The sequence below is a fragment of the Camellia sinensis genome, chromosome 9, assembly GCF_055761805.1.
Source record: "Camellia sinensis isolate YWXY chromosome 9, ASM5576180v1, whole genome shotgun sequence".
Lineage (NCBI taxonomy): Eukaryota > Viridiplantae > Streptophyta > Magnoliopsida > Ericales > Theaceae > Camellia > Camellia sinensis.
Genome location: NC_138969.1, coordinates 136,629,632 through 136,644,939, shown reverse-complemented (window position 1 = coordinate 136,644,939; position 15,308 = coordinate 136,629,632).

The window sequence follows — 15,308 nt, the reverse complement described above, 5'->3', positions numbered from 1 at the left end:
CAAAACGATTTGCCGGATTTGGACTCTTTGGTTCAGATTACGAACCGTGACAATTTAAGAGTCCTGAGCTGTAGTGAGCCCAATATCGAATGGAACGGGGGACTCGTTCCTCTCCCCGGGGCGTTCGGGGGACGTCTACAACCATGTTTTCCATCTGCTATTCCTGAATGGTTTGCTGGTGGGTTTTCTTGTTAAGGCATGACCATAAGGCTGACCGGTTATGGGCTCTACCAATATGGGAACACAAAACCCGGTTTTACCGGGGCACCCTTTTCGGCCATTCGACCTAGTGCATATTCGGAATCCATAGTGACCATTCCAAACTAGGACAGGTTGCTTACCCGATATAGGTTGTTTGAAACCGTTGCGTGCGTAGTGAAACCCTAGCTCCTAACGAAATAGGACAAGGAAACCCTCCCCAACATAGGGGTGTTTTGGCTCTCAATTATCTGTTATGTGCTGTCAGAGTGTGTCTCTACAGGGGTTGTATGTATCAGTTTGAGAGTTTGGGGCATCAGGCCTGCGGGCATCAGTCAGTGTTTGAGAATCAGTTATCTGCGAGTATCAGATTCAGTCTTTGGGGACAGTGATTCAGGGATAATGATCAGTGATTGAGGACAGCGTGTGTTCAGCTTACCGACTGTGTGTTGTTATGCCCGGCTGTGTGTTGTGCATTTACTTTAAGCTGTTATGCTGTCCGTTTATCTGTTTATTTATTTCCTTATTGCTTTATTTATCTTTTACTAGGGTAGTTTTAGCACAATTGCTTCCGACCAAGTAGATATTCCCCAAGCACCCTGGACCAGAGGTCGTCGACTCAATCGATCCGAGGATCTGGTTGACGGACAGCCAGTGTTTCACTCTCTAACCCCAGTTATCAGACGGAGGCCAAGAAAATGCAGTGTATCCGAGCAGAGGTTGCCAGAGCAGTGGATCACCCCATCAGTGGACAGTCAGATTGAGATCCCGATTGTTGTTATAGAAATAGACATGCCAATAGTTCAGACAAATCAGGGCAGTATGGCGGTACCGACAGGAGTTGAGGAAATGATGCGTCAGATGCAAGAGACCATGAGAGCCATGCAGCAGGACACTGTTCGCCGGGATGAGTTTGCCAAACAACAGGCCGAGATCATGGCCCAGCAAGCAAAATTAATTGCCAGGCTGCAACAACAAAACGAAGCATCTGCTTCACACCCGGTCCCCCCCACCGGGAATTCCAGCACCCGAGGAGGCACCAAATGTCTAGGCAGATACAGATGTACCAACAGGGCCATCTCCGCCCCCAATTCTACCCCAGCTATCTAAGGCACCTACGCCTGTCAATCAACCGGACTCTCCCTTCGAGTTCGAGGTAGACCATACAACACTGAAATTGAGCAAGCTTGAGAAGCTATTCAAAAAATCCCAGGGGGTAAAGGCTATCCCGGATATCGAGGACGGATATACCGACGTGGCTGTGACGCTACCGGATAGATTTAAAATGTCGCAGATCGATCGCTTCGACGGGTCTGAGGATCCCATGGTCCACCTCCAGCTATTCTCAGATATACTGCGGCCAATGGGCCTAACTAGACCCCAGAAGCTTTCACTATTTGGCCGGACCCTGTCGGGTGTAGCCGCCATCTGGTATGCAAAATTGGAGGATGATGTCAAGCGGAGTTGGGATGAAATGGCTGAAGCCTTTGTTGCGCAATACTCTTACAACACCCAAATTGAGATTACAACTCGTGATCTCGAAACAATAAGGCAGGAGCCCAAGGAGAGTTTCTCAGATTTCGTAACCCGGTAGAGGGCGAAGGCCTCGATGATGACTTCCGATAAAGACCAGATTAGGATGATTGTGCGCAATCTCCAGCCAAAATTGATGCAAAAGATGATTGTACTCCCCTTCCCCACTTTTTCAGATCTGCACGAGATGGGGGTACAGATTGAAGATGCAATGAAACAGGGTCTGATCGACCAAGATAAGGAGTAACCAAGAAGGACTTTCAACCGTAACAACAATGCACGCCCGAGTGGCGCTGCAACTGCAAGAGCTTCAGAGGTGAGCATGGTCACCACCATTCCCCCTCCCCTTCTGTAGACACCCCATTTTTGACCGTCCTCAAGACTTGGACGTCACCGTTTGAACACTCGGTGATTATCCATGTTTGTGTTCGTTTGGAGTTCCCGGAGGCCTCGGCTCGCGCGCCTTGCCTCAGGATCTCCGAACTCGACCGTTTAGTGTCTGGTTTCACACCAAACACTTGTGCTTTGCCTTGGAGGGGCAGGGAATGCCTTGTGAGGCATCCCTACACATCACCGGCAGTGGCTAGAGGCCACCGGCTGGTTTTTGCTGCCACCCTATTTGTTGCCGGTCAGCACTATTTAGTGCCGGTCGACACTCTTTTTTCCCAAAATGGCATCTTTGGCCGGCCGACTACTGTGCATCTGCTTTTGCAGATATTTTAAGACTGTTGTCTTGCTTTTTCCTCCCCTCCATACACGTGTATGGAGGGATCTCCCTCTTATGAAGCTTGTCTTGTAAGCTTTACAAGACAAGAAGTTCTATAAAGAGAGTGGCTCTCTCTTGTTGCAAGGGTTAGACACTTGGGATATTTTAGAGAGCTTAGACAGCCATTTTTAGGGTTTGAGTTCTAGGGTTAGGGTTTGATACACATTATCTCTCTTTTTCCCTCTTGTGTGTGTTAAAGTGTGTTTGTGTCTTACTATTGCACACAAACACATAGTGTTTCACCTTCCTTTGGCTCCTGAGGTTCTAAGGGGCTGATTTTGGTGTTTGGTGTTGGATTCAAGCCAAGGAGGGCCATTGGAGCATCATTGTTGAAGAGGTCTTCAAGGGTGAGAATCTTATCCCTTTTTTTACCCCAATCTTGCATTGTATTTTTAGCTATCTTAAATTCGTTTTTGAGCTTGGTGTATAATACAAAAAAGTTTTATTTTTTAGCCCTCTTGATTGTTTATTAAGTGTGTTTTGTGTTTTGAGGGTGTTTGACCCCTCTTAGGCCTTGAAAGGCCTCATTTTGTGCTATTTTGTGCTAGTTTTGAGACTTTGGTGTTTGGGCCTCTTCACCACTGAAATTTTGAGGGATTTCAGTGGTGGAGATGGTGCCTTGAAGTCTCCAAAAGGAGAAGGCCACCCCCTCTCCTTGTTGTCCTTGAAAGGGACCATTTTTGGCCTCTTGAGAGAGTACCTAGCTAGGCTTCATGTTGACCATGCCTTAGTTGTTTTTTGTGCTTAATATGTCATATTATGCCTCTTTTTTTTGTTGGTTTTGGTACACCATGCATGCTTAGCATACCTACCATGTAATGCCATGTTATTGCCTCAATGTGCCTTAGGTTGTTAGCCCATGTTGGAGCATGTTTTAGGCCTAGTCTTGTGAAGGTTTTGTGCATATTTTGCCATGTTTTAGGTCTTTTCGTAGTTGTTCAGGTCGAATTTGGCATGCTTAGTATAGCTCCTTTGCATTCCGGCTTGTTGGCCTTAAGTGCATGAGTGTATAGCATGACATTTTCGCATTGATTTGGTGATTTGGGACCATCTACCATGTCATTTCAGTCCCATTTGCATGCCTATATGTTTACCTTGGACGCATCTTTAATGCTTTGAAAGCTTGTGTAGTATGCTCCATGTCTTGGCACTTGTGCATGCCTTTGAATTTGAGACATTTAGATGCCATCTAAGTGATCTTTTGGGCTTTATTTTATGTGCTAAAATTCTGTTTTTAGTCATTTAGTTCATGCCATGTTTGGTCTTGCTAAGTGTAGTTCAATACTCCATTGGTTTGCTTTGAGCACTTAGGCCATTTGTTGCATGCTTGGCTTGATTTATTGCTTGGTTTGGCACCATGTTTTAACATGATTTTTAATGCTTATGTTGCATGCTATATGTCCATGATTACCTTCTTTCAAATGTGTTTGAGAGTTGTCCAATTTGTGCCTAAGTGTTGGCCTTAACATGTGCATGCGTGTATGTGCATTTGGTCCCTTATTTTGGTCACTTTGGCCGCTGTTTTGGGCCTATTTGGAGTTGCCTAAATCTTGTTTAAGTCCATCTTTTCATCCATTAGCATTGCCTCATGTGTGCTTGTATGCTTGCATAAGTGCCTTGCCATGCCATGTTGCATCCCTAGCTTGCATGTCTAGGTTGCATTGCATCTTGCATGCATGCCTTGTTCCTTGACTTGGTGATAGGAATTGGGCCTTGATTTGTGTGTTTGGTTTGCATTTCATTTGACATGAAGGTTGCATACTTGATTCTTTGGGCCATCATGCATGGAAATGCGTGATTGGTGGTCCGAGAATCGAGACACATGCCCCTTTGAGTCACAACCATGATAAGAGACATGATTGGTGCATATATGCCTTGAATTGTGCTGCCATGCTTTGCCTTGCCCTCTATTGCTATCAATTGCAGATTCTGCAGGAACACTTTGCCGACCGGCAGTGTCAAGTGCCGACCGGCAATCCCTTCTCTGCCGACAGCTTCATTTTGTGCCGATGGCCATAACACACTGCCGGTGACAGTTACATTCAGCCGGTGGCACTCCTCAGTGTCCAAGGAACCAGTTCTGAGATTTTGGCAGTCTCAAGAGGAGTAAAGGAAGGAAAACAGAGGTAGCCTATGCATGGCGGTGCATTTCCGAGCAAGATCCGGGCATGCGCTGCATTTGGCCCTCCTCCCGAGGCGGTTTATCTATTTTCCTAGCTTAATCAGTTTATTAATTAATAGGCGATTTATAATATTACTTAGCTTGCGTAGTTAATTAATTTGTAATATTTATTCGGTCCCTCCGAGCGAGGGAAAATCTGTAATAAGTGTGGGTGAGTGGCGTGTATGTCTTCCAATCCCCACTTCTTTCTTCCCTTTTATTTACCTGCTTTGATGGTTAGTATTAGGGCACGTTTAATTTAGCATACCTTATGCTATGCATGCGTGCATTCATGCATTTGTATTGCATGCGTTAGGCTCGGTACATCACGCTAACTGCATTTGTACTTCAATTCCAAATTGAATACGTGCATCAAATTGATCGCATTTTCACATGCCACGATTAGACTAGCCGAGCCTATTCTAATTGCATCTTGTATGTGTTGCATTAGACAATTGACATGAACTAGGACATGCATGTTTGCTAACTAGTTTATTGTTTTGGCACGGAGTACAATGTAAGTATTTTAGCTTTAGCATCCTGCATGCGTGTGAGTGTTGCCATGACAGTATGCTTGCCATGCGGCTAAATGCTTATGTGATAAACTGTTTGATTGCCTATGGGTAAAGGTTGGATTGCTTGAGTTGGAATAACTCGTTGAAATCCGTGTTTTAGCCTACTTGCGAGTAGCAAATTCCAAAACATTTTTTTCCAAGATAAACGGATATGCAATGCTTATTTCCAAATTAGGCAATCTAGTCTATACTTGTTTGCTGTGCGCATAACATAGTAATTCTAGGCTAATAAATGGAATAAGAACATATAACGTTTTCAAAATCGGATATCATAGTTAGTAGAGGCCGGTCTTCGGACCGGGCGAAAGGGGGTGCTCATAGCTGACCTTCCCCGATCGTACCCAAGCTCCCGAGCCGAGACAACTCCGGTAATGACGGACATGTGGCCTTCGGCACCGAGTCAGGGTTTCCTAAATTTCCCCATTAAAAAATATTTAGGTGGCGACTCTGTATCTGGCAAAGCAGTCCATGTTTGGCACTTCTTTTCAAAAATCTATTTCTCAAAACGATTTGCCAGATTTGGACTCTTTGGTTCAAGATTAAGAACCGTGACACAAATCGAGTCCGAACTGTGGCGAGGGCCCCACGCAGGCGCGTCTACACCTTTCAAGACCCATGGCAGCCACGCCCTTCTCCGGTGTATCCAGAAGCAACACGCAGATCACCAAATACCAACCCAAAGGCCAAAGAACCTTCACACCCTTATACATGCCCCTGTCCAAAGCTCTAGGGGTATTAATCAGGAAAAAACATTTGAAGCCCCTGGAGTCGAGGCCACTACCAAATCCACTCCCTCCCTCTCATGACCCAGCAAAATACTGCGCGTATCACCAACAACACGGTCACGACACCGACCGTTGTTTTAGAATGCATCACGAGATCCAGGATCTTATTAACAAGCAGGTGATTGCACCTCCCGACAAACCCAATGTCACAACCAATCCTCTCCCACCGCATAACCAAGCTCCCCCTCCCAATAGAATCAATTTTATCCAAACTGGGGTCGCATCTTACGATCCTAGTATCTATATCACCCCATCCCACCTACCCAAGCTGGAGGTGCTCCTTCCTGACTGCACCGACTCTTTGTGCATGTTGGACATCCCCACAACCCAACCAGAGCCGACGGTGGTGACCATCAAAGATGGGGTAGGGCAGACTTCAGAAAAGAATGGAATTGTTGAGTCTGGGATTGAACAGTCTGAGAGTTTTGCTGGGGAAGTCTATGATCTGAGTGAGTACATCTTGTCAACAGGCCAGATTGGGCTGGGTATAGAATTGCCAGAGAAGAAAGAGTTGTGTGTGATCCAGGGGGATGGATTTGAGCAAGGGGCAAATGATTTGACGGCTATAGAAGAGGACTTTGCCAACCTACAATTTTTCAACGACCAAGAATTAGGAGGCGCGGCAGTCAACTAGTTTGATTACGAGGAATTGGCAGAGGTTACCGGGTGGTTGGATGATCAACCGGGTATTGTGGAAGAGTTCCAACCAGAACAGGGCCCGGTAGGGGCGAGAGTATCAATTGTGGCTGGAAGGGCCGGAAGTCAGAATACATTGCCGGAGAGCGCCGGTATGAAGAATTTTGCTCGGGACTTAAGCATTGTGGACGCACAGAAAGTTGAACAACAAACTGCATTGAGGCAGTCAAAACAAGAAAAGTTTTGGGATTCTGAGAGAATCAGGAAGGCAAAAGCCCATGAAGGGGCCAAGGGTGCTGTGGGCACAAGAACAGAAGATGTTGCGGGCATGTGGACTGAAGGTACTGCGAGTACGATCATACCAGGGTCGGACAGGTGTCTGTCGGCCGCCGACGGAATATGGTGGGAAGACGATGATTTATGTCTCGCCCACACAGATGAAGATTGGGGGAGTAACCAGCCAGATGATACCTAGTATATCGGCGAGGTCGATCATATGACAATAAGTGGGCGGTATTTCAAACCCCTGCACCTAGACCAGCCAGAAGCATCTGGAAAGGATAAGGAAGCTAAGAGACAGAAAGAAAAGCAAATCGAAGAAGAGGCTGTACTGAAGCAGTTAAAGAAGAAACAAGCAGACATCTCCATTTGGGGACTGCTTATGGTATCACGAGTACACAGGCAGGCTGTCCTTTCAGCCATGGACAAGGCCAAGCTTTCTATAGACACCACGCCGGAGCAGCTGGTTAGATTGGTTTTTCCAGGAGGAGGTTCCCCAACGTTGACCTTTTCTGACAAAGAACTACCGCCTGAAGACGCAAATCACAACAAACCTCTCTACATCTCGGTGGAATGTAGAGCCAAATGGGTACCAGTGGTTCTTGTCGACACGGGATCCGCTATTAACGTGTGCCCGTCAAGGACGGCATATGCAATCGGGTTGAAGCCTGCGGACTTCGTGCCAACTACTCAAGTGATCAGAGCCTATGATAATACAAGCAGGGAGGTGATGGGGACTGTCAAGATTCAGACCCAGGTTGGTCCCGGACAACACAACATTGAATTCCATGTCTTGGACGTTCCCGCAACCTTTAACCTACTTTTGGGGCGACCGTGGTTGCACCAGGTCAAGGCAGTCTCTTCCACCTTGCATTAGATGTTGAAGTACCCTTATGGGAAAGGGGTAGCTATTGTTTTTGGGAATTCATCAATCCATCCACCGCCAGAAGTGTCTACACCAGTCTTGGAAATTGAACATGGCACGAAGGATTTGTTCTTATCAGGGTTTACTGTGGCTGAGGCCCGGGTTGTGCAGAATATCATGGTCGTTAATGAGGGAGTATATGTCAGTGCTCAATCTGTATACCTCATGAACAAGCTACAACACATCCCCGAGATGGGATTAGGAAGGAGTGGCCGGAAGGGCGTCGTAGCATTAGCCGAAGTGCCACACAACCCTCATACCTTTGGCTTAGGATATCTACCCACCAAAGAGGACTGGGTGAGGAAGGGAAAGGAAATGGCTGGAAGAGCCAGAGCAAAGCAGGCCGGGAAGCCTTTTGAGCTGATGCATAGGCCCATTCAGGGTACCCTAAACGGACGCTTCGTCCCGGAGGGGGAGGACTTTCCATTTTGCGGCTTCCCAGAGCCGTGGCTGAACGCAGAGAGGAAGCGCGTGCCTGGTTTTGAAATCTTTTTCGACCTGTAACTATCCGAGGATGACGTTGCCAAAGAGCAGACAGACCCATCAGCCGAGGTTGAACAGAGTAAGAAAGTGCAGTTTGAGGACACCGAACTTGAAATGGGGGTAGCACTGGCATGTCTACTTTCAGATCCTCTGATCGACTAGGAGTGCTTGGGGGATAATTTCTCGGTATGCGTGATCGGGAATGGAACAGCTACGGGCCCACCAGCAACTATTTTGGATGCATCTATCGCACCCTCTCTCATTTGGCAGTATGAAGAGGGATTTTTGTCCAGCAGTACTGAGTCAGGTAATGAGCCGGAATCTGATTCCACCGAGTCTTGTGAGTTAGAATCAGGTTCCAGCTCGACTGAGTCTGAGTCTAGTAATCCTGGGGATGATAACCCGGATGCCACAGTCTTGTCCAGGTCGTCTTTTTCTTTCTCTTTTGAGTCTGTTGTAACCGAGGAATCGGACGATTTGGATGTGCTTAATGAGAATCAAGTAGCTGTGGTTTCTGAATACTTTTCTGTGCCCTTGATTTATTGCATTAACTCAGACTTTCAAAATTTTGATGAAAACGACGAGGACAAAGTTCCTCCGGTTTTGCAACGCTTAATTGAACAAGAGCAGGAAAGATTTGTTAAACCCCTGGTTGATGAAATCACTACAGTAAATATTGATACAGAGGAGGACCCGTGGCTGGTCCAGATCAGGTCCACGTTGTCTTCAGAGGAACGCGAGCGCTTAGTCGTTTTATTAAAAGATTTCAAAGATGTTTTCACGTGGTCCTACGAAGACATGCCTGGAATCGATCCTGAGATTGTACAGCACCGGATCCCTCTTGACCCCAAGGCCCGACCTGTTAAGCAAAAACTCAGGAGGATTCGCCCCGATTGGGCTCTCAAGATTAAGGAAGAGGTCACCAAGCAAATCGACGCAGGCTTCCTGCTGGTATCCAAATACCCGACTTGGTTGGCCAACATCGTCCTAGTGCCAAAGAAGGATGGCAGGATCCGAGTGTGCGTGGATTTCAGGGATTTGAATAGAGCTAGTCCGAAGGACGACTTTCCCTTGCCGCATATTGACGAGTTGGTGGATTTCACAGCGGGGCATGCTTTGCTTTCGTTCATGGATGGCTTCTCAGGTTACAATCAGATAGTGATGGCACTAGAAGACAGGGAAAAGACTGCTTTCACCACCCCGTGGGGGAGTTACTGCTACAGAGTGATGCCGTTTGGGTTAAAGAATGCTGGAGCTACATATCAACGGGCCGCGACTACATATTGCATGATATGATCCACAAAGAGGTTGAGGTGTACGTGAACGACATGATTGTCAATTCCAAAGAAAGAGAGGGCCACTACACCGTCTTCCAAAAGTTCTTTCAAAGGATCAGAGAATTTCAGTTGCGGTTAAATCCTCAAAAGTGTACGTTCGGTGTTACAGCGGGAAAAATGCTGAGATTTCTGATTACACAAAGGGGCATCGAGGTCGACCCTTCAAAGATCAAGGCCATCTTAGAAATGCCACCACCAAGGACTGAAAAGGAGGTGAGAGGCTTTCTGGGTAAAGTGCAATTCATAAGATGGTTTATCTCAAAATTAACCTTGACTTGTGAACCACTTTTTGGTCTCCTGAAGAAAGGCAAGAAATTCCAATGGGACGGCCGATGCCAAGCTGCTTTTGAACAGATCAAGGAATATTTACAGAACCCGCCCGTGTTGTCACCGCCAGAGCCAGGGAAACCGTTGATATTATACCTTTCAGTGACCGAGACCACAATGGGCTGTATGCTCGCGCAAGAATCGGAGGAGAAAGTGGAGAGAGCCATCTACTATCTGAGCAAGAAGATGCTAAAGTATGAGACTCGCTATACGCCGTTAGAGAAGGCTTGCTTAGCTTTGGTATGGGCTACCAGGAAGCTACGGCACTACCTGTTAGCTCACTCCATAATGTTGGTTTCACGACTCGATCCCATCAAATATCTTTTCGAGAAACCGGCACTTACGGGTAGGCTAGCTCGTTGGTTATTGTTGCTCTCCGAATTCGACTTGAAATACGTGACACGCAAGTCAGTCAAGGGAAGAGCAGTGGCAGAGTTCTTAGCCGATCATCCAATGGAAGGAGGTGAAGCAGTTGAATACTTATTCCCAGATGAAGCCATTTTGCACATCGACGATGAGTATTGGATGATGTACTTTGACGGAGCGTCAAATCAGTACGGGTATGAGATAGAAGTGTTGCTGATAGCACCCGACAATTCCCATATCCCTCTAGCCTTCAAACTCCGGTTCAAAGTCTCGAACAACGAAGCAGAATATGAGGCATGCATTGCCGGTCTAGAAGCAGCCCTGGAACTAGGAGCAAGACGGTTGGACGTCATCGGGGATTCAAACCTTGTTGTGTCTCAAGCAAAAGGAGACTGGAAAGTCAAAGAAGAAAAGATGATGATGTATCAATAGACCTTGGACTTGTTAATTCCTTGGTTTGAAAAGCTAAACTTTGCTCATCTTCCAAGAGAGAACAACAGGTTCGCAGATTTTTTAGCAACTCTATCTTCCATGATAGACATCCCGTTTGGAATCCAGATGCGTCCAGTCATCATTGACCAGAAATTTGCGCCAGCCTATGAGTCGATCGCTGCTATAGATGAGGTTCAGGACGAAAACCCCTGGTATTATGACATTTGGAATTTTTTGGAGAAGGAAGCACATCCGCCAGGGGTAAATGCCAAGGATAAAAGGGCAATCAGAAGAATGGCCGTTCAGTTCGTCATCTGTGGAGGTAAGCTGTATAAGAGAGGTCATCTGGGAATGCATAAGCTATGTGTTGAAACCGAGGAATCAAAGTGCCTGATGGAGGCCATCCATGGAGGAGAATGCGGTGCACATATGAACGGAGTAATGCTAGCACGGAAGATCCTCAGACAGGGTTACTACTGGTCCACCATGGAGGAGGATTGTATCAGTTTTGTCCGGCGATGCCACAAGTGTCAGATCCATGCAAACCGCATGAACATCCCGCCGTCAAATCTATATAACATGACTTTGCCATGGCCATTTTCAGTTTGGGGAATCGATGTGATCGGGGCTGTCACTCTGAAGGGGTCGAATGGGCATGAGTTCATCCTAGTCGCGATAGATTATTTCACGAAGTGGGTCGAGGCCCAATCGTATGCGGTGTTAAAGGCGTTGCACGTTGCAAAATTTATCAGAAACAACATCATCTACCGCTACGGGGTCCCAAACGAGGTCATTTCGGATAACGGTTCCCACTTCAAAAGGGAAGTGATTGACTTGTTGGAGAAATACAACGTGGCTTTTCATAAGTCATCCACATACCGGCTGCAAACCAACGGAGCGGTCGAGGCCGCCAACAAGAATATCAAACACATACTGCAGAAGATGGTGGAAACCTACCGGGATTGGCCAGATAAGCTGCCATTTGCTCTGTGGGGCTACAGGACTTCAATTAGAACTTCTACCGGAGCGACTCCGTATTCATTGGTTTATGGGATGGAGGCCATTCTACCTATCGAGATTGAGGTTCCGTCATTACGAGTATTGGCTGAGTGTCAAATAGCCGAAGCAGATTGGCAGCAGAGCAGGTTTGAGGAACTCATACTCTTTGATGAGAGAAGACTGAAAGCACTGTACCATGTTCAAGGCTATCAGCGCAGAATTGCCCAGGCTTTCAACATGAAAGTTAAGTCTAGGAATCTAAAGGAAGGAGATTTGGTGCTCAAGGACAACCGAGCTCCCATCCACGACCCAAGGGGCAAGTTCAAACCCAATTGGACTGGTCCCTACATCATTAAAGCTATCTGGTCAGGTGGAGCTGTGGTTCTGATGGATCTAGATGGCCTAGAGTTCTCCCAACTGATCAACATGGACAAGTTGAAGAAATATTACCCCTGAGAGGCTCGCTAGGCCGAAAACCCGAAAGGGTGACCTAGGCAAAAGTTAGAGCATAAAAAATTGGAAAACATAAAAACTGAGCTCGCAAGGTTAAAAACCCGCAAAGGGCGGCCTTGGCAAAAGTTAGAGCGTAAAAGGAGAGTGAAAATACTCAAGTGAACCTAAGCCTGAACTACGTAAGGCTTGATTCCCATCTTCGGGATACGTAGGCAACTTCATCCTGAAGTTCAGCCATAAACTTTTCCCCGATCAACTTTGTCCATTTGATCATCTCAGTCATCTTTGTCTATCAGCTTCCATTTGAATCTCCAGTGCAGTGTTATTCAGACTAGGGGCAACTTTTCGTTGCCATGAAGTGCCGTAGCACTCTTCAGACTAGGGGCAACTTTCCAGTTGCAGGGATCCGGGGTTGTGCATCTCAGTGACAGATCTCAGGCGTGTCCAGTTCTGATCCATATCGAAAATGGTTTTGAAAAGTATTAATAAAAGTTGGCTTTGTTCAAATTAATCTTTCTACAACTAAGACCATTTTTGGACCAAAGCAGAAAATTTTTAGTACCACAACCTTCAATTTCATTGATTTTCAAAACAGAGTTCTCCTGCTCTTGCATACAATCGAAGTTGCTTTTTATTACATTCATAAAGAAAACTTGAAAGTACTAATAAAGCAATAAGTCCGGGGCATAGTAAAGTCAGTTGTCCCTGCGCCCCCTCCAAGAGCTAGTCGAAGCTTCTGATACTGAGCTGGGCCCAATCTGTGCCTCTTCATTGAGCCAATCCAAGCACTTGTCAGACAAAGTACAACTGAAAGTAGGAGCGGGGGCCAGGAGTTCTCTCGTCCTCCATGCTGTGGCATATCGGGCAAGCTGTGCACCTCGAACTGGGAAGGCAACCGGATACTCTATCCCCTCTGGCGGGCAAGTCTGATCATGACCGAACTGGCATTGGAACCGGAATGGGAAATAGAATGCACAGCGAGTCAAGCCAATCAACTGAATCCCAGTCTGTCGGGACATGCTGTAACTCATTGCCGGTGGGCTGAGCCAAGGGCAGCGCCAGGCGATGCGATCTGCAGACAAATTGCACATCCAGTTGAACCACCATCCCTCATCAAAGGCATCGACTAGGCATTGTCGAAAGAAGTAGCCGCGAGCTGAGTAGGCTGGGCAAGAGTCCACAACTTGCAATTTATCCATCAACCATACCTAGGGAGGGATGAAAAATGAGAGAATAAAGAATAGAGAGATGTACGATGAGAGAAAAGTAAGACAAGGGTTTTGTGAAAAAAACCGAGCCTGAGGGCCGAGTGATGTGAGCATTACATATGTGAGATTGGGTGGGAAACATTACCTGCAGCAGTAGTGGACTCTCCGCAAATCTGGTCGTCTCCCAGCGATGGAAAGCATCCAAGCCCGTCAGCGTCTTAGCCAGTGTCATCGCAATACAACTCTTTCCATCCTTCAAGCCTTGAGCAACTTCAATCAGGCGAATGCCAGATCCACCAAAGCCTGACGCAAGCAGAAAGTGAGATAGCATACACAAGCAAAGGGCATGTTGTCGGAAACCTTGCCAATGATGGTCGCCATGGTCACCGACGCCAGAAAAGCGATAAATCAATCCAAGGATGTCCAGTTCCCCATTACAGATCAGAGACCGAGCGTCATGCGTGGTGAGTCCACACATCCGCCCTAAAGCTTGAGCGTGACCAAAGCGAAACTAAGGCAAGATCTCTTCACAACTTTCGGATTCTATCAAAGCTTGAAAATCTTCGAAAGTTGGACATACCTCTTGCCCTCCGAAGCTAAAGACATGTGTTACCGGGTTCCAAAACCTTGCCACGACTTGAAGGAAAGGAAGGTGTAGCGGAGTATGACTCAGCGTGAATAGTGCATTCAAGCCAAAGCCCCGGAAGTTCAACTTTTCTGAGCCGTCTAAAGAAGCAATCCAAGCTGTGAGATTTTCGACGAGAAACGCTTCCATTTTGGTGCAAAACTGAGATGAAATGAATGAGCCACGGAGCTAGGACTTTTAAAGGAGATAAGGCACTGTTCGGAGGGACATGTGTCGAAAAACTGGTGGTGCCTGAGCAAAGTGGCCGGCAGGCCATCTTTTCTGGTAGGCCGGCCACCCCCCTCCCCTCTAATGCAAAAAGCTAGTCGGCCGGCCCCCAAAGGTGGCCGACCATGCTGCAATCTGTGTATTTGGTCCTGTTCTACCCTTTGGAAGAAAGTCCCTAGCGTTTCCATGTACCAGGAGTGTTGAAGGCGCGAGTTTTCCTCAGTTTTGGATGTGTCCTGTCGCCTAGATCATTTGAAATACACTTTGTTTATAGAGTTGATGTTAAATCTTGCTTATCGAGTTGTTGTTTTGCTTATCGAGTTGTTGTTTTGTTGCTCGAGCTGTTTCGTTTATCGAGTCTTGTTTAATCGAGTCGCCGAGTCTTGTGCATTTGAGTTGTTACTCTTTGTTTATCAATTTTGTTGTGTTTTGCTTATCGAGTTGTAAACTTGCTGAGGTTTTTGTTGTTGTTTCTCAGTAAGATTAGGTTGTTTAGTTTGTTATGTCGGTTCGCTACCTGACTTAGCACATACACAATGCACATTTACCGTTCAATCCCTTTACTTGCAAAATGATGCGATGCGATGCTGAGAACATAAAGTACAACACTTTTTTTCAAAAAAGTTGTTTCCTTCCATCAGGCTTCCTTTGTTACAACATTTTACAGCAAAGGTACAAGTTTTACAGAAAATAAAACTGCCTAATAATGTACAATGTGCTACAACTACTAGTAAAAAAGATAAATAAAGCAGGAAACAGCTGCACCAATGCTCTCAAGAGCAGGAATAAGAGGCCCTCTTAGTCCTCTTCTGCGGAACAAGCTCTGCACGACCGGCACCATCTGAGTCGGAGCTGTCATCCTCAAGATCCTCCTCAGCCTCCTCTCCACTCCCGGAACCATGGTCGGAACCCTCCTCTCTGTCAGTAGAGGTCTCTGACTGACGATCTGTAGCCTCCTCCTCCTCCTCCTCCTCCTCGTCCTCATCGGGCTC